The sequence below is a fragment of the Phalangium opilio genome, unplaced genomic scaffold (assembly GCF_054372755.1).
Source record: "Phalangium opilio isolate 3A_F unplaced genomic scaffold, DU_Popi_V2 ptg000103l_1, whole genome shotgun sequence".
Lineage (NCBI taxonomy): Eukaryota > Metazoa > Arthropoda > Arachnida > Opiliones > Phalangiidae > Phalangium > Phalangium opilio.
In genome coordinates, this window is record NW_028324205.1 from 1975986 (window position 1) to 1996566 (window position 20581).

Genomic DNA, 20581 nt, shown 5'->3' on the forward strand with positions numbered 1-20581 from the left:
ATTACAGGCGCGTTTCAGATACTTTGTAAGAAAATTGCAGGAGCGTTTCATATAATTTTCAGGACCATTACAGGCGCGTTTCATATACTTTTCAGGATCATTGCCGGCGCGTTTCATATACTTTGTAGGAAAATTGCAGGCGCGTTTTAGATACTTTTTTGGATCATTGCAGGCGCGTTTCAGATACTTTGTAGGATAATTGCAGCCGCGTTTCAGATGATTTGCAGGATCATTGCAGCCGCGTTTCAGACAATTTTTAGGATAGTTGCAGGCGCATGTCAGATAGTTTTTAGGATAGTTTCAGGCGCATGTCAGATACTTTGCAGGATAAATGCAGGCGCTTTTCATATACTTCGTAGGAAAATTGCAGGCGCGTTGCAGATACTTTTCAGGATCATTACTGGCGCGTTTCAGATACTTTTAAGGACCATTACAGGCGCGTTTCAGATACGTTTAAGGACCATTACAGGCGCGTTTCAGATACTTTTAAGGACCATTACAGGCGCGTTTCAGATACGATAATTACAGGTGCTTTTCAGATACTTTTTAGGATAATGGCAGGTGCTTTTCAGATAATTTTTAGGATAATTGTAGGCGCGTTTCAGATACTTTTTAGGATAATTACAGGCTCTTTTCATATACTTTGTAGGATAATTGCAGGCGCTTTTCATATACTTTGTAGGATAATTACAGGCGCGTTTCAGATACTTTGTAGGATAATTGCAGGTGCTTGTCAGATACTTTTCAGGATTATTGCAGGCGCATTTCAGATACTTTGCAGGGTTCTTGCAGCCGAGTTTCAGATACTTTGTAGGATAATTGCAGCCGCGTTTCAAATACTTTGCAGGATCATTGCAGCCGTGTTTCAGATAATTTTAAGGATAGTTGCAGGCGCATGTCAGATAATTTTTAGGATAGTTGCAGGCGCATGTCAGATACTTTGCAGGATAAATGCAGGCGCTTTTCATATACTTTGTAGGAAAATAGCAGGCGCGTTTCAGATACTTTTCAGGATCATTACTGGCGCGTTTCAGATACTTTTACGGACCATTACAGGCGCGTTTCAGATACTTTAATTTGTACGATAATTGCTGGTGCTTTTCAGATGCTTTTTAGGATAATTGCAGGCGCGTTTCAGATACTTTTTAGGATAATTGCAGGCTCTTTTCATATACTTTGTAGGATAATTGCAGTTGCTTTTCATATACTTTGTAGGATAATTACAGGCGCGTTTCAGATACTTTGTAGGATAATTGCAGGCGCATTTCAGACACTTTTCAGGATAATTTCAGGAGCGTTTCATATACTTTGTAGGAAAATTGCAGGCGCGTTTCAGATACTTTTTAAGGATAATGGCAGGTGCTTTTCAGATAATTTTTAGGTTCATTGCAGCCGCACTTCAGATACTTCGTAGGATAATTACAGGCGCGTTTCAGATACTTTGTAGGATAATTGCAGGTACTTTTCAGAAATTTTTAGGATGATTGCAGGAGCATTTCAGATACTTCGTAGGATAATTACAGGCGCGTTTCAGATACTTTGTAGGATAATTGCAGGTACTTTTCAGAAATTTTTAGGATAATTGCAGGAGCATTTCAGATACTTCGTAGGATAATTGCAGGCGCTTTTCATATACTTTGTAGGATAATTGCAGGCGCTTTTCATATATTTTGTAGGAATATTGCAGGCGCTTTTCATATACTTTTTTGGATCATTGCAGGCGCGTTTCAGATACTTTTTAGGATCATTGCAGGCGTATTTCGGATACTTTGTAGGATAATTGCAGGCGCGTTTCAGATACTTTTCAGGATCATTACTGGCGCGTTTCAGATACTTTTACGGACCATTACAGGCGCGTTTCAGATACTTTAATTTGTACGATAATTGCAGGTGCTTTTCAGATGCTTTTTAGGATAATTGCAGGCGCGTTTCAGATACTTTTTAGGATAATTGCAGGCTCTTTTCATATACTTTGTCGGATAATTGCAGTTGCGTTTCAGATACTTTGTAGGATAATTGCAGGCGCATTTCAGACACTTTTCAGGATAATTTCAGGAGCGTTTCATATACTTTGTAGGAAAATTGCAGGCGCGTTTCAGATACTTTTTAAGGATAATGGCAGGTGCTTTTCAGATAATTTTTAGGTTCATTGCAGCCGCACTTCAGATACTTCTTAGGATAATTACAGGCGCGTTTCAGATACTTTGTAGGATAATTGCAGGTACTTTTCAGAAATTTTTAGGATGATTGCAGGAGCATTTCAGATACTTCGTAGGATAATTGCAGGCGCTTTTCATATACTTTGTAGGATAATTGCAGGCGCTTTTCATATATTTTGTAGGAATATTGCAGGCGCTTTTCATATACTTTTTTGGATCATTGCAGGCGCGTTTCAGATACTTTTTAGGATCATTGCAGGCGTATTTCGGATACTTTGTAGGATAATTGCAGGCGCGTTTCAGATACTTTTTAGATTAATTGAAGGCTCTTTTCATATACTTTGTAGGATAATTGCAGGTGCGTTTCAGATACTTTGTAGGATCATTGCAGCCGCGTTTCAGATACTTTGTAGGATCATTGCAGCCGCGTTTCAGATACTTTGTAGGATCATTGCAGCCGCGTTTCAGATACTTTGAAGGATAATTGCAGGCGCGATATAGATACTTTGTGGAATAATTGCAGACGCGTTTCAGATACTTCGCAGAATCATTGCAGGTGCATTTCAGATACATCGCAGGATCATTGCAGGTGGATTTCAGATTCTTTGTAGGGTCATTGCAGGTGCGTTTCAGATACTTTGTAGGATAATTGCAGGTGCATTTCAGATTCTTTGCAGGATCATTGCAGGCGCGTTTCATATGCTTTGCAGAGTCATTCCGGGTTTTCCTATCAATTATTGTGAATCAGTAGCCTTATATACCCTAAATTTCCAAAAAAAATTAAAGAGGCTTACGCTTGAGTTCAAACGTCAACAATAGCTATGTTTAAATGATTTTAGGAATAAAGTTTCTTAAAACGATTTAACTAGAATTAAGGTAAATTAATGACGATTAAATTAATAAATATCATTTATATTTATTTTAATATTTAAAAATAGCCTCAAAATTGCGTCTCGACTTGGAGAGGTTTATTTTGGATTCCCAACTTGTACTCATCTCTTACAAAAATATTAAGCTGTAATTCATCTGAATACACGCTTTTCTGACTTGCTAAAGTAATATCTAAGATGGTCCAACTGTTTAGGTACATGTACATTAAGTTCTCACCACATCTAGATAAGAAGGTCTTTTCGTCTATCTAACATCCACAACATACACACTCACACACAGAAAGCTAGTTCTGGTCTCAAAAACTGGAATAAAATCACTAAAATAAACTGAAATTAATTTTATTTACTTTTTTTGGATGAAAAATTGTTTTTCTACGACTTTTTACCTCAAATAGAAGTAACTCTTCTTTTATTAGGTTTTGAATCTATAGAACTTGACTGCCAACACCTTTGAAAGCTTGGAATCCTTATGTTGTTAGTATTGGATACACCTTAAACATAACTGCATAAGTTCGTAAGATGTGTTCCATAAGTTTGTCACTGGTTACTTCATGAAGTGGTGTAGGTGAAACGTCATATTCTCGTAAAGCGACGCCTGTTGAGCCATTGTCAAAGGCTTAATAAGGCTAAATAGGAAGTTGGACTGCAAAACCGAGTGTATTCAATTCTCGCGTCATTCTCGAACTAGCTCTCAGTAAGTCTCTAGCATTACGAAGTATAGGCAGTGTCATACTTATTGAAACATATCTGATATACTTATGATAACTGTATATACAATACTGGCCCATTTATGACCAAAAAATGTTTCAATTTTCTATCTTTTATGGTGGTTTAAATATTTTTAGGATCGAGACGTGACAGTATTAGATCAAAAGATTTTATTAAGATGAATGAGTAAAGCTTTTTTAAGATGCCTTTTTAGGCCTAACCAATTCTTTATTCAAATTTTAGAAAAATAAAAGCAGTAATATTAATGCCTAACAGAAGCAGATAATAATTTAGGGTGTGCTCGAAGTTGACTTCCCGTACAAAAATTTTAAGCTGTAATTCATCTGCATACGCGCTTTTTTATACGCGCTGTAATAGGTATACATTAAGGCTACATTTCTGCAGCTCAAAAAACGGGAAAATTTCACAGCAATTCTAGACCTGCAAATTGACTGCCGTTTCTTTATTTTCTGTTTGTTAACTGTTAACTGTCTAGCCTGGCAGAAATATGCAGCGCAATTCTGCAAACGCTAAGCAAAAGTAGAAATACCAGCTGTTAGTTTAAAACTGTAATTTGACCGTTATTATAGATATGATACAGGTCTGCAAAAGTGATGGAAAAGTAGAAATCCAGCTGCTAATTTAGAACTGTAATTTGACCGTTTTAATAGACATGTTACAGGTCTGCAAAAGTGATAGAAAAGTAGAAATCCAGCTGCTAATTTAAAACTGCAATTCTACCACATTTATAGACATGTTACAGATCTGCAAAAGTGATGGAAAAGCAGAAATGTAGCTGCCAATTTAGAACTGTAATTGGACCTTTTTTATAGACATGTTACAGGTCTGCAAAAGTGATAGAAAAGTAGAAATCCAGCTGCTAATTTAAAACTGCAATTTGGCCACATTTATAGGCATGTTACAGGTCTGAAAGAGTGATTGAAAAGTAGAAATCTAGCTGCTAATTTAAAACTGCAATTTGACTACATTTAAAGACATGTTACAGGTCTGCAAAAGTGATGGAACAGTAGAAATACAGCTGCCAATTTAAAACTTTAATTTGACCTAAATTGACCATTTTTATAGACATGTTACAGGTCTGCAAAAGTGATGGAAAAGTAGAAATTCAGCTGCCAATTTAAAACTGTAATTTAACCACATTTAGAGAGATATTGCAGGTATTCAAAAGTAGGAAATTCTACTTTTGAATACCTGCAATATGTCTATAAATGTTGAATAGTTACAGTTTTAAATTGGAAGCTAGATTTCAACTTTCCCATAACATTTGCAGACCTGTAACATGTGTATAAATGTGGTCAAATTGCAGTTTTAAATTGGCAGCTGGATATCTACTTTTCCATCACTTTTGCAGACCTGTAACATGTCTATATAAATGGTCAAATTACAGTTTTAAATAGGCAGCTGGATTTCTACTTTTCCATCGCTTTTTCAGACTTGTAACATGTCTATAAATATGGTCAAATTACAGTTTTAAATTGGCAGCTGCATTTCTACTTTTCCATCACTTTTTCAGACTTGTAACATGTCTATACATGTAGTCAAATTAAAGTTTTAAACTAGCATCTGGTATTTCTACTTTACTATCGCTTTTGCACACCTGTAACATGTCTATAAAAATGGTCAAATTACAGTTTTAAATTGGCAGCTGAATATCTACTTTTCCATCACTTTTGCAGACCTGTAACATGTCTATATAAATGGTCAAATTACAGTTTTAAATTGGCAGCTGGATATCTACTTTTCCATCACTTTTGCAGACCTGTAACATGTCTATATAAATGGTCAAATTACAGTTTTAAATAGGCAGCTGGATTTCTACTTTTCCATCGCTTTTTCAGACTTGTAACATGTCTATAAATATGGTCAAATTGCAGTTTTAAATTAACAGCTGGATTTCTACTTTTCCATCACTTTTTCAGACTTGTAACATGTCTATACATGTAGTCAAATTACAGTTTTAAACTAGCATCTGGTATTTCTACTTTTCTATCGCTTTTGCAAACCTGTAACATGTCTATAAAAATGGTCAAATTACAGTTTTAAATTGGCAGCTGAATATCTACTTTTCCATCACTTTTGCAGACCTGTAACATGTCTATATAAATGGTCAAATTACAGTTTTAAATAGGCAGCTGGATTTCTACTTTTCCATCGCTTTTTCAGACTTGTAACATGTCTATAAATATGGTCAAATTACAGTTTTAAATAGGCAGCTGGATTTCTACTTTTCCATCGCTTTTTCAGACTTGTAACATGTCTATAAATATGGTCAAATTACAGTTTTAAATTGGCAGCTGAATTTCTACTTTTCCATCACTTTTTCAGACTTGTAACATGTCTATAAATATGGTCAAATTGCAGTTTTAAATTGGCAGCTGGATTTCTACTTTTCCATCACTTTTTCAGACTTGTAACATGTCTATACATGTAGTCAAATTACAGTTTTAAACTAGCATCTGGTATTTCTACTTTTCTATCGCTTTTGCACACCTGTAACATGTCTATAAAAATGGTCAAATTACAGTTTTAAATTGGCAGCTGAATATCTACTTTTCCATAAGTTTTGCAGACCTGTAACATGTCTATAAATATGGTCATATTACAGTTTTAAAATGGCATCTGGATTTCTACTTTTCTATCACATTTGCAGGCCTGTAACATGTCTATAAATGTGGTCAAGTTGCAGTTTTAAACTAGCAGCTGGTATTTCTACTTTTTCATCACTTTTGCAGACCTGTAACATGTCAATAAATATAGTCAAATTGCAGTTTTAAATTGGCAGCTGGATTTCTACTTTTCCATCACTTTTGCAGAACTGTAACATGTCTATAACTGTGGTCAAATTACAGTTTTAAACTAGCAGCTGTTATTTCTACTTTTGCATCGCGTTTGCAGAATCGCGCTGCATATTTCTGCCAATACAGACAATTAACAGATAATAAACAGAAAATGTAGAAACGGCAGACAATTTGCAGTTCTGGAATTTCTGTGAAATTTTCGCGTTTTTCGAGCTGCAGAAAATGTAGCCTTAATTTATACCTATTACAGCGTGGTAGCGATAAAAAAGCGCGTATGCAGATGAATTACAGCTTAAAATTTTTGTACGGGAAATCTAGAACAAAAATTCATTTTCTCCACGTGAAGTGAAATCCTAAGCTATCCAAACCAAAAACCTAACCGAACCTGCTTCTGCCCACAATAAAAGGTAGATCTAGATCTTTTTTTTCAAACCATTTAGTGAAAAGGATTAACGGTTTGTAAAAATAAAAATTATTGAGATAAAGTTGATAATTATGGCTTTCAAAAGTAATCGTGTTGCAGCGATGCGAAGTTTGCTAAATGGAAAGGATGTATCTGATTTTAGCAGCGTTCCTGAACATATTGTGTGTGCATTTTTTGACGAATGCACATATTTAAAAAGAATGCAAGTTGTAGCATTCTGCATATTGAATGGAATATCGGAATACAATTTTTGGCGAATCATTCGTTGGAAAGATTGTTCAAGGCAGGACGAACGTAAGGTTGCAGATCTTTTCATTTACATGAAAAAACCGGAAAATCAGGGTAGATTTTATTCATATGATATTCATTCAGGACTTTTTATTTTAAGCAAATTTTATATAATTTTCCAAATAAGTGACCGCCTTTCCAAAATATGTTGTTTATCATCCCAAATAATGTTACGCCTTTTCCAAAATATTGTGGTTTATCTTCATTTACTTCCCAAATAATGTTACGCCTTTTCCAAAATATTGTTGTTTATCTTCATTTATTTCCCAAATAATGTTACGCCTTTTCCAAAATATTGTTGTTTATCTTCATTTATTTCCCAAATAATGTTACGCCTTTTCCAAAATATTGTGGTTTATCTTCATTTACTTCCCAAATTATGTTACGCCTTTTCCAAAATATTGTGGTTTATCTTCATTTATTTCCCAAATAATGTTACGCCTTTTCAAAAATATTGTGGTTTATCTTCATTTACTTCCCAAATAATGTTACAACTTTTCCAAAATATTATAGTTTATCTTTATTTACTTCCGAAATAATCTACGCAATTTAGCAAAATATCGTTGTTTATTTTTAAAATTGGAGCTCGCTTCAAATATTTTTCTACCCTGGTATGAGAATTGTAAATGTTTCAGTGGGTGTTTAAAATTTCATAGCTATATTTCCGCAGTATGTGCTCCTTGATTTCCGTCGCGAGTCATTATTATATTTACCCCCGGGTAGTTTTTCAAGATCGAGTGCAGAATGCGTTTAGGCGCGTAGCGGTCTTAATGGCGGTAAGTACATGCAATTTTCAAATTTTCAAAAATTTTTTTGACCAACTTGCGGGGGGTTAAGAATTTTTTCACTATTTTTTCCGAACTCCCCGTGGCCTAATTAGTCAGAATCAAGTGTTGGTTGGGTTAGGTAGGTAAAGTAAAATCCTACCAATTAAATACCAATTGTAATTGCCGAATTAAGTATTAAACGTCAAATCTTTCCCTGTTTCCATGTTGTTACTTTGATAACATCGAACCACAACTACCTAAGCGTAATGAAGGCATAACGTGAAGGGCACACAGATTTTTGCGTCAGTAGTTTTATTGGTAATGGTGAAACAGTAATCATTCCTGTGTAATTTATCTTCAACTTTTGAAGTTGTAACTACTTGTATATTTATATTTTCTAACATTGGAAAGATTTATTTGTAGTTATTGTATTGAATAATACATAGTAATGAAACATGTTTAAAAAACTGAAAAAGGCGCCGCATTCCCTCTATGAGTTGAAGGTTGTACCCTTGCTGGTCATCAGCCCGAAGTGAGGACAAAGATGTGATAACATATCATAAAGCAGGTAAATGATGTCCACCGCCAACAGAGAACCCTTTCCCGAGGTGACAATGAAAGGCATTCCTCAACAATATTCCACTTGTTATAGAAGAACGTGAAGCTCAGCGTATTGCAAATTTGGTAAGTTCTCGTAATGTATTAACCATGTTATTAACATTATTTTTTGTTGCAGGTGGGTGCAAGCTTCTTGAATAGCCTTCCTCCAGTTTTTGCTGAAGATTCCTCAAAGAGCCTTCTGCTTTCCATGAACATGGTGCTCATCCAATTGCCACTGAAGAACACAGAAATGGTCATAAGAATGGTTTCTATTCGACGTAGGGTATAATAGTCCACCTTCTGAAAATTTCATTTGGACATTTTTTTGAGATAGAGGGTTGCTGCAAAGTCAGTTTACCATTAAGAGTTACTGCGGTGTCCTTTTAATTTTATTCTTCAGTTCAACATTTCATTGTTCTTTTTTCCATCATTCCTTGCTATTTTTTCTGCATGCTTGGCCTTCCTATGGGCTAAACTTTCTTATAGCTTAGTCGCTGCCTAGTAAGAAAAGCAAAAAACGCTCGTAGCTTCCGCTAATGCATGTTTGGAGGCCCTACTCATGTTTGCGTCTGTTTGGCAAATAATGACTGAAAATGAAAGGGCTAGGAATGAATAAGAAAAGCTAAGGTTTGAAAATAAAAGGTTTAGACTGTAAACCGAGAGTATTCATCATGACCGAAGTGAAAAATTGCAACCTAAAAATAATGACTAGTTTTGTTTTTTGAAGACATGCTCAAGCGAAGCATGTTCTACTTTACTGTAGATAATTATCTAAATGCCATGATAGGTTGTTTGAATAACGTCTCCCTGTATTTCGATTATTTTCAATGCTCAATTTGGTATGCACTTTCTTCATCATGGCATAAACTCTCTCTGATTATTGTATTCTCCTTTGTGATTTTATAGTACTCATTGTAGATATTGTATTAATTCATTTTCACCAAAGTTTCTTTAATATCCAATTTGACATGTACTTTTTTTTCATTCTCTCATTATAAATAGTTATTTTTTTCGCGTTTAATCCATATAATTTATTACACGCGATATTTGCGTGTATTTTATGATTTATTTCTCGCATACGTGTTATTTTACTGTTAACTTGTATTGTAATTTAGTAGACGCTTCATTTAATAAGCGCATTAAATTTATTGCATGGGTTATATGCATGCATTGAATAATGTATTAGATAGACTTCATAACATTTTTTAAAATTATTTGGATTTTTGTTATCATTGACCGTTATTAAAAGGGGTTGTGAGCCTGTTTGGATAGTGTTTGTCATCCTCATAGAGCTAAGTGGAGCCGGGGAGGGATTTAAAAAAGAAGAAAAAGTCTGTTACCGCCTTTAATGCTTTAAAACTGTTAATGGCATGTTTTAAATCTGTTCACATTAGAATTATGTTGATGATGTCTAGCCTGTACTCAAGATGACATTATTTATAACCAGCATGCCAGCACCCAATCAGTCCCGATACACTCTCAAACCCAAAAATTCGGCAATTTATTTTCCACGTGTATTAAATTTTACATATTTCTGACTGTCAAGAGTTCATTGCTTTTTTCTGTTTCATGATTGCAATTTACATCCTCCGAAGTCTTCATGACCACATACCTATTTTAAATATAACTTAACTATTCTATTGTCATTCATTAGACCTATTTCAGATTTACCATATTCATATTATGAGAAACAAAGGGGTGTTTATACCAATTGCTGCATACTGAAATGCTTACTTTTCAAGTAACTGTTCAGTGTAAATATGGTTACTGGTTATGTTTTATAAGTTATGTCGATTTGCAGTTGTAAAGCGCTTCCGCGACTTCCAGCGCTAGTTGCGAGGCGCAAATGGCTTGACACTCAGTCTCTGGATAAGCTTTTTCGTCAGCAGTTGGAAGATATACCTCGTCTGAGAGAGGAAAGGATAAATAATGATTAAAGGGTATGGGTGTATCTCGCTCATCAACACACCATTCCATGAGAATATAATATGTGCGAAATTGTTAATGCCACAAGAGCATGAACGAATCATGGAGTTGCTCTTGCGATTTTGGTCATGCTAAGTGCTCAAATAAGGCTTTAACCATTCAGTTACCACGGGCGATCAGCCCTCTCACCTTTTTACTGCAGTGACTTCTAATTTCTATACTGCGATCGACAGTTGCCACACAATCTGAATAAGTAATAAATAATAAAAGAAATAAATTAAATGGTGTGTTTTTATTTAAATCGGATTTTAAGGGGGAAAATTAAAGAGTTTAGTTGAATACTTCATAAATTAATTAATCCTTCCTAAATTACACTCACCACTTTACTCGACACGTTGATCAACGTCGGGAGGTTGATCAAAAGGGTTGAAATGTCGTCTGCTGTAAGTGCTTTCAGCACATAGCGTTACCGAAGCAATCATTAAAACCGGTGTTTAACCGGTAACTCATTTGTTAGTTTATGAAAAAAAATTTTGAATTTGGTGTATAATTTGTTAGTTTACATCTGAGTCTGCGCGGAATTTGCACCAATCACTGAGCCAAGGCATGCAACGTCATTGGTAGACGTAGCCAATTAAAAGGCCAAGGGCAATGGTTGACGGTCCAACCAGCAAGCCAAGAGCAGAAGGAGGAGCTTAACTTTTCTGCAGAATACGGCCGCAGATTCCTGGAGTTTCTATTCCTTGGATCTGGCAGGGTGTTATGCCTCCATGTTACATACTCCTGTTAAGACAGTTACTAGTCAGCTCTCGGACAGAGCGGTTGATCTTTTTGTTTTGGTTGTTTAAAATTGTCAAGTGTACGGTTAAGTTGGGTTTATCCCTTGTTTTTTTATATTAATAAAATATTGGAAGACTTGTTTTCTACTTTGGATATTTAAAGTAAGTTGTCTTTATTCATTTTAATGGCCCTCGGGAGATTCTCCCTATTTAGTTTTACTCTATAGAGGGTTACATTATGTATGCTTATTACAATCTTACGCAACTATTTTAAAAACAACATAATTTAAATGTTACGCAACTATTTTAAAAACAACATATTTTTAATGATACGCAACTATTTTAAAAACAACATATTTTTTTTGTAAATGGTTACTCAAATACAGTCTTATCTTGCACCCTTCCCCCTGGAACAAAAGCAAAATCTGGAACTCACACTATAAATGTGACTATAAAAAAACCATTGACGCTTTTCATTTTTAATTATCTAAAACTAATTCAGAAACACTAACTATTTGCGAATTTCATACCCAAATATAACCCTTGATATCTATACCTTTGATTTAAAATTAGCATCACAAATGAACTTGTATAATCCAGATATTTGTAATTTTAAAGAAAGCCAACAAAAATTAACTTTTTTCAACCGGAACACAGTGATCTTAGGAGAATATATCTCATTTTAAAATTCTAACCCCCCTATTCCCTATTCGACGTATAAAATCCGTGGCTTTTCTAAATTTGAAATGAAAATTTCCATGATCCTGCGAGTTTTTTTTCCGCCAAACATTAATCGTCTTCCGTCTAAAAGAATGATTGACGTTTTATGCACCTTCATAGCCATTGAGTTCTTATATATGTATTTTTAGAGTTTTTGTAGAAATACATATTAAAACAAGTTGGGAAAACCAAAATATTACCTCTCCGTGTCAAGAAGATTATATAAACTTAAGTATCCAATGAAAACGTTATTATGTTTCTGAGTTGGGGTTTCCCATTTTTGTTGTTGTTTTGAAAAATATATCGCAATGCACGGGCCTTGATAGATATAGGAGGCAATGAATGAAATATATCACAATGCACGGGCCTTGATAGATATAGGAGGCAATGAATGAAATATATCGCATGCACGGGCCTTGGTAGATATAGGAGGCAATGATAATCTCTCTCTTTGCACGAGAGGTTTATCTTTAATATTTAAATAAATATAATTATTTTTAATTATTTTAATCTTCAATAATTAACATTAATAATAGTTAAATCGTTTAAAATAAAGTTATACCTATTATCTTATCAAACTTTGCTAATATTGACGTTTAAAGTGAAGGGTACCCCTCTTGCCCGCTTTTTTCAAATTTGGGGTATATATACGATTCGTTTCCATTATAATAGTAAGGAAAAAGCGCAATTGCGAAAACCTTTGGTGGCGATCCCACCTTAGGGAGGCTAGACGTTTCTCGTAACCCTAGCTGATCGCCGCGTATATCCTAAAACCAAACGATGATAATGGAGTAGAAGCCAATGATACAGATTGGTGTCTATGTGGAATAGACGGAAAACCAGTGGATGGTGGTGTTTGAAGCCAATGATACAGATTGGTGTCTATGTAGAATGGACGGAAGACCAGTGGATGGTGTTGTTAGAAGCCAATGATACAGATTGGTGTCTATGTGGAATAGACGGAAGACCAGTGGATGGTGGTGTTTGAAGCTAGTGTAAGTGCAGACTGGTGTCAATGTGGGATTGACAAAGAATAGAAGATGGTGGTGGTGGAAGCCAGAAAAGTACCAGGCTGGTGTTCATATGGGATGGACGAAGACCAAACATGGTGGTGTGAGTACTCAAGTATAGAGTAGCAAACGGAGAGAAATACAATTTTCCAAATTTCTGTGAACTGTCAATGCGGTCCGGAAATTGGGAACACGTTTGGTCCGATACGCAAACTGCGAACGCGGTCACGTGGGTGTAACAACGGACAGACAGACAGACACACACACAGACACACAGACAGACACGGCCGTTACAGAAACTCTCCTGGACTACGTCACACGGAGAGGTAAAAACGTCAAAATTACATAAGACCACGACAGGATGGGCGAGCGGTCTAAGGCGCCAGACTCAAGGGGCTTAGCTTCCTTCGTTCACGATGTGAATCTGTGTATTCTGGTCCTCGTTTGAGGGCGTGGGTTCGAATCCCACTTCTGACACGATGTGTTTTATGAAAATAGCTGGAAGAGATGTAATTTTAAAACGTCCAAATTAAACAAAATCATGTAAGGATGGCCGAGCGGTGTAAGGCGCCAGGCTCAAGGGGCTTAGCTTCCTTCGTTCACGATGTGAATCTGTGTATTCTCGTCTTCGCTTGAGGGCGTGGGTTCGAATCCCACTTCTGACACGATGTGTTTTATGAAAATAACTGGAAGAGATGTAATTTTAAAACGTCCAAATTAAACAAAATCATGTAAGGATGGCCGAGCGGTGTAAGGCGCCAGGCTCAAGGGGCTTAGCTTCCTTCGTTCACGATGTGAATCTGTGTATTCTGGTCCTCGTTTGAGGGCGTGGGTTCGAATCCCACTTCTGACACGATGTGTTTTATGAAAATAGCTGGAAGAGATGTAATTTTAAAACGTCCAAATTAAACAAAATCATGTAAGGATGGCCGAGCGGTGTAAGGCGCCAAGCTCAAGGGGCTTAGCTTCCTTCGTTCACGATGTGAATCTGTGTATTCTCGTCTTCGCTTGAGGGCGTGGGTTCGAATCCCACTTCTGACACGATGTGTTTTATGAAAATAACTGGAAGAGATGTAATTTTAAAACGTCAAAATTACATAAGACCACAACAGGATGGCCGAGCGGTCTAAGGCGCCAGACTTAAGGGGCTTAGCTTCCTTCGTTCACGATGTGAATCTGTGTATTCTGGTCCTCGTTTGAGGGCGTGGGTTCGTATCCCACTTCTGACACGATGTGTTTTATGAAAATAGCTGGAAGAGATGTAATTTTAAAACGTCCAAATTACATAAAACCATGTCAGGAGGGCCGAGCGGTCTAAGGCGCTTGACTCATGGCGCTTAGCTTCCTTCGTTTACGATGTGAATCTGTGTATTGTGGTCCTCGTTTGAGGGCGTGGGTTCGAATCCCACTTCTGACACGATGTGTTTTATGAAAATAACTGGAAGAGATGTAATTTTAAAACGTCAAAATTACATAAGACCACGACAGGATGGGCGAGAGGTCTAAGGCGCCAGACTCAAGGGGCTTAGCTTCCTTCGTTCACGATGTGAATCTGTGTATTCTGGTCCTCGTTTGAGGGCGTGGGTTCGAATCCCACTTCTGACACGATGTGTTTTATTAAAATAACTGGAAGAGATGTAATTTTAAAACGTCCAAATTACATAAAACTACGTCAGGATGGCCGAGCGGTGTAAGGTGCCAGACTCAACGGGCTTAGCTTACTTCGTTCACGATGTGAATCAGTGTATTCTGGTCCTCGTTTGAGGGCGTGGGTTCGAATCCCACTTCTGACACGATATGTTTTATGAAAATAACTGGAAGAGATGTAATTTTAAAATGTCCAAATTACATAAAACCACAACACGATGGCAGGCGGTCTTAGGCGACAGACTCAAGGGTTCTTAGTTTCATTGGTTCACGATGTGAATCGCTGTATTCTGGTCCTCGTTTGCGGGGGTGTTTTCGAATCCCACTTCTGACACGATGTGTTTTATGAAAATAACTGGAAGAGATGTAATTTTAAAACGTCCAAATTACATAAAACCACGTCAGGAGGGCCGAGCGGTCTAAGGCGACAGACTCAAGGGGCTTAGCTTCCTTCGTTCACGATGTGAATCTGTGTATTCTGGTCCTCGTTTGAGGGCGTGGGTTCGTATCCCACTTCTGACACCATGTGTTTTATGAAAATAGCTGGAAGAGATGTAATTTTAAAACGTCCAAATTACATAAAACCATGTCAGGAGGGCCGAGCGGTCTAAGGCGCCAGACTCATGGGGCTTAGCTTCCTTCGTTTACGATGTGAATCTGTGTATTCTGGTCCTCGTTTGAGGGCGTGGGTTCGAATCCCACTTCTGACACGATGTGTTTTATGAAAATAACTAGAAGAGATGTAATTTTGAAACGTCCAAATTACATCAAACCACGTCAGTATGGCCGAGCGGTCTAAGGCGCCAGACACAAGGGGCTTAGCTTCCTTCGTTCACGATGTGAATCTGTGTATTCTCGTCTTCGCTTGAGGGCGTGGGTTCGAATCCCACTTCTGACACGATGTGTTTTATGAAAATAACTGGAAGAGATGTAATTTTAAAACGTCCAAATTACATAAAACTACGTCAGGATGGCCGAGCGGTGTAAGGTGCCAGACTCAACGGGCTTAGCTTACTTCGTTCACGATGTGAATCAGTGTATTCTGGTCCTCGTTTGAGGGCGTGGGTTCGAATCCCACTTCTGACACGATATGTTTTATGAAAATAACTGGAAGAGATGTAATTTTAAAATGTCCAAATTACATAAAACCACAACACGATGGCAGGCGGTCCTAGGCGACAGACTCAAGGGTTATTAGTTTCATTGGTTCACGATGTGAATCGCTGTATTCTGGTCCTCGTTTGCGGGGGTGTTTTCGAATCCCACTTCTGACACGATGTGTTTTATGAAAATAACTGGAAGAGATGTAATTTTAAAACGTCCAAATTACATAAAGCCACGTCAGGAGGGCCGAGCGGTCTAAGGCGACAGACTCAAGGGGCTTAGCTTCCTTCGTTCACGATGTGAATCTGTGTATTCTGGTCCTCGTTTGAGGGCGTGGGTTCGTATCCCACTTCTGACACGATGTGTTTTATGAAAATAGCTGGAAGAGATGTAATTTTAAAACGTCCAAATTACATAAAACCATGTCAGGAGGGCCGAGCGGTCTAAGGCGCCAGACTCATGGGGCTTAGCTTCCTTCGTTTACGATGTGAATCTGTGTATTCTGGTCCTCGTTTGAGGGCGTGGGTTCGAATCCCACTTCTGACACGATGTGTTTTATGAAAATAACTGGAAGAGATGTAATTTTACAAGTTGGGAAAACCAAAATATTACCTCTCCGTGTCAAGAAGATTATATAAACTTAAGTATCCAATGAAAACGTTATTATGTTTCTGAGTTGGGGTTTCCCATTTTTGTTGTTGTTTTGAAAAATATATCGCAATGCACGGGCCTTGATAGATATAGGAGGCAATGAATGAAATATATCACAATGCACGGGCCTTGATAGATATAGGAGGCAATGAATGAAATATATCGCATGCACGGGCCTTGGTAGATATAGGAGGCAATGATAATCTCTCTCTTTGCACGAGAGGTTTATCTTTAATATTTAAATAAATATAATTATTTTTAATTATTTTAATCTTCAATAATTAACATTAATAATAGTTAAATCGTTAAAAATAAAGTTATACCTATTATCTTATCAAACTTTGCTAATATTGACGTTTAAAGTGAAGGGTACCCCTCTTGCCCGCTTTTTTCAAATTTGGGGTATATATACGATTCGTTTCCATTATAATAGTAAGGAAAAAGCGCAATTGCGAAAACCTTTGGTGGCGATCCCACCTTAGGGAGGCTAGACGTTTCTCGTAACCCTAGCTGATCGCCGCGTATATCCTAAAACCAAACGATGATAATGGAGTAGAACCCAATGATACAGATTGGTGTCTATGTGGAATAGACGGAAAACCAGTGGATGGTGGTGTTTGAAGCCAATGATACAGATTGGTGTCTATGTAGAATGGACGGAAGACCAGTGGATGGTGTTGTTAGAAGCCAATGATTCAGATTGGTGTCTATGTGGAATAGACGGAAGACCAGTGGATGGTGGTGTTTGAAGCTAGTGTAAGTGCAGACTGGTGTCAATGTGGGATTGACAAAGAATAGAAGATGGTGGTGGTGGAAGCCAGAAAAGTACCAGGCTGGTGTTCATATGGGATGGACGAAGACCAAACATGGTGGTGTGAGTACTCAAGTATAGAGTAGCAAACGGAGAGAAATACAATTTTCCAAATTTCTGTGAACTGTCAATGCGGTCCGGAAATTGGGAACACGTTTGCTCCGATACGCAAACTGCGAACGCGGTCACGTGGGTGTAACAACGGACAGACAGACAGACACACACACAGACACACAGACAGACACGGCCGTTACAGAACCTCTCCTGGACTACGTCACACGGAGAGGTAATTATAAAAAAAACGTCTTGGTTTGGACCAAGGCCGAAAAAAACAAACGATATGTGTGAAGTTTATCATTTGACTGAAGTTCAGATATTGCAATTTTTTTAATTATTTTTATTCCTTTAATCCGTAATCAATATTTAATTCAATCAATTGATTTTACTGTTTATCGATATATTCCCTCTAACTTAATTTAAAAAATTACATATCTACGCTTTTTCAAGAATAATTCCATTTTCCGAAAACATTTTATCATGAAATTAATTATTTTAAGGGAGTACGTGTTGAGAGATCAATATTGAATATTTGAAATATTATCCTAAGTGTCTATAAAGAGCAAACGAACTTTGATGTAACTCGAAAGTTAAATGTAAATATTTAATAATAGACGCATATACAGTTTGATGCGAATTTATACATTTAACTTCGAATATCGAAATGCTACATTTCTTTGTCGCGACCCCAATGGCAGCATCGCCCCTGTGTTTTAGTTCCTCTGTATGTAATTTCCAAAATGGTGTAAACACTAATAAATATACAACGCCTAACTGATCGGTCCTTTGACGCAAACGAGTGTCAAGCTATAATAATAATCATTTATGTACATTTTTTTATAGTGTTAGTTTATTAAGGTTAGGTCTGGAAAGTCATGTACCGTTTACTAATGTGAAAAGGTTTCTACCTATATGGCAATATGGGCTGAGTGTGGTGCGACTGCTCAGATGACTCATACACTGGAATCATATATTTCATGTATTGGGAAAATAGAGGAAGAGGGGAGGTCGTAGTTGAGTGTGACTTCGCACAACTGGTAAGGTACGATGTGCTGAACCATATTATTTCCACGGGAAATGAATATAACAAACCATTGGTACTGAGGCGTATTTCTATTTATGTAATCTTTACCCCTACCTTTGGTTATATTTATACCGATATCCTATTTTTCCAGTGTATAAAAGGAGAGCTACCTACTAAAAGAAACCACAGAGTACCAAGGTTGTTGCTTCGTCTTAAGTAGACAACATTAGTTAATAAATTAGTTTGAGCAAAATAAATTCTTTATCATATTTTCTGGAACATCAATCTTCTCACCAACTTACAACACAACAGATTTAAAATTTTCTGGTGCAAGCTTGAAAATTTGTTAAGCCAGCCTTAATTAAAACTATGTCTGTCAAGGTGCTTACAAGTTAGTGAGTATCGACTAGGGATGCACCGATATGGGTACAGCCGATATATCGGCCGGCCGATATATCAGAAATTCGTAGCCGATATATCGGCCGATATTATCGCCCCTTAAAAAATAGTATTTCTCCATGAATATCGTTTCCAAGAGTAGAATCAACATTTTTAGGACCATTTACGTTTTCACTTTGTTTTATTAGAGACATGTGTCACATTTCGTTTAATGTGGTACCGCTACACATTTTAGCCTTAACCCCTTTCCTGAAAAAGTGGTGTGGTCTAATTTGGTTTTTAGTAAAAATACAGCTCCGTTCTTTGTTCAAAAAGAAGTAGCGTTATAAGCAAAATTTTGGACCACAAGTGAAAAGTTCAAAGTGTGCATTAGTGACACCAAACACATTAGAGAGCGTCAGTATCAACTTCGATTGTTTGTTGGATGTATGGGAAACTAGGGAAATTACTTTCTCATAGTCGTGAACAACGGGATAAAACTGAGATTGTGGAAAACCTTGCATTTTTAAAGGGAAATGTTAAATTGTGGGTATAAATTTAAGTGATGTGTTTAAATTAGTATTCATTGAGTGCCTTATAACTTGTCAAGTTTTTTTCGAAAATATCGGTTTACATGAAGCCGATATTGGCCGATACCGATATGAAAAAGATAGGCCGATATATCGGCCGATTTATCGGTAACCGATATATCGGTGCATCCCTAGTATCGACACGATATCCTTTCAAAATAATTAATTTCATGATAAAATGTTTTCGGAAAATGGAATTATTCTTGAAAAAGCGTAGATATGTAATTTTTTAAATTAATTTAGAGGGAATAGATCGATTAACAGTAAAATCAGTTGATTGAATTAAATATTGATTAAGGATTAAAGGAATAAAAATAATTAAAAAAAATTGCAATATCGGAAACTTTAGTCAAATGATAAACCACACACATATCGTTTTTTTTTCGGCCTTGGTCCAAACCAAGACGTTTTATATAATATCTGTCCCTTCAGTCTTAATGTAATTAAAATTTGAATAATTTTATGTTTTTTGTACCGCCATACACTAGGGGTTGGTACATTTCTAATAGCTTAAGTAAGTACTTGAGTATCGTTAATTACATTTAACTTATACCTAATAACATAGATTAAGATAAGCATATTATGTTGTACTTATTTATTAAGTAAGTAGTAGAATGACATTATTTGAAACGTTGACTATAAATGTTTATTTGTTTTATACACTCTATACATTTATCATTGAGAATTTTGGAGGAAGTACTTGAGTATGGTTAATTACATTTAACTTATATCTAATAACATAGATTCCGATAAGCATAATATGTTGTACTTATTTACGAAGTAAGTTAAAAAATGACAGTATTTGAAACGTAGAATATAAATATTTATTTGTTTTATACATTTATCATTGAGAAGAGTTAGAAGATGATGTCTATATATTTTAAACCGTGCCAAAAAGCTTTAAGAGAGGGGAAAAGGTGAAGCGGTCAAAGGGAAAGAGGGTTGTATAGGCGCTTGCTTTGAAGATTATCTTTTTAACGGATATGAGGAAGTATGGCCGTGAACACGTGTGATCCACGTTGCATCACAGGGAAAGGAAAACTACACCGGACCCACCCTTTTTTCACCGGAATACTAGAGGATATTTCAGTAGAACAAAATTGATTGAATCAGGGATAACGAGAAATCGCAAGTGATGTGGCCTAATTTTGAGCGAGATCCTCTTGTTTTGGTTGGCAGCATTATAGAATGGAATGTTCTTAGATTTAATTGCCGCTGGTGATTTTGCG

At 36.6% G+C, this 20581-nt stretch overlaps 1 long non-coding RNA gene and 4 other non-coding genes across 5 annotated transcripts; 4 read left to right on the forward strand and 1 right to left on the reverse strand.

Moving 5' to 3' along the window:
• Window positions 1-10134: 10134 nt before the first annotated feature.
• Window positions 10135-10819, reverse strand: LOC149630435 (uncharacterized). Its single transcript, XR_016374193.1, has 2 exons — window positions 10390-10819; window positions 10135-10267 (listed from the first exon to the last, which is right to left on the reverse strand). It is a non-coding gene; the product is annotated as an uncharacterized LOC149630435 (long non-coding RNA).
• Window positions 10820-14761: 3942 nt separating this feature from the next.
• Window positions 14762-14883, forward strand: TRNAL-CAA (transfer RNA leucine (anticodon CAA)). The gene is made up of 2 exons: window positions 14762-14799; window positions 14838-14883. It is a non-coding gene; the product is annotated as a tRNA-Leu (tRNA).
• A 442-nt stretch (window positions 14884-15325) lies between these two features.
• TRNAM-CAU (transfer RNA methionine (anticodon CAU)) lies at window positions 15326-15447 on the forward strand. The gene is made up of 2 exons: window positions 15326-15363; window positions 15402-15447. It is a non-coding gene; the product is annotated as a tRNA-Met (tRNA).
• Window positions 15448-15701: 254 nt separating this feature from the next.
• On the forward strand, window positions 15702-15823 carry TRNAL-CAA (transfer RNA leucine (anticodon CAA)). The gene is made up of 2 exons: window positions 15702-15739; window positions 15778-15823. It is a non-coding gene; the product is annotated as a tRNA-Leu (tRNA).
• Window positions 15824-16265: 442 nt separating this feature from the next.
• On the forward strand, window positions 16266-16387 carry TRNAM-CAU (transfer RNA methionine (anticodon CAU)). Its single transcript has 2 exons — window positions 16266-16303; window positions 16342-16387. It is a non-coding gene; the product is annotated as a tRNA-Met (tRNA).
• Window positions 16388-20581: the final 4194 nt, after the last annotated feature.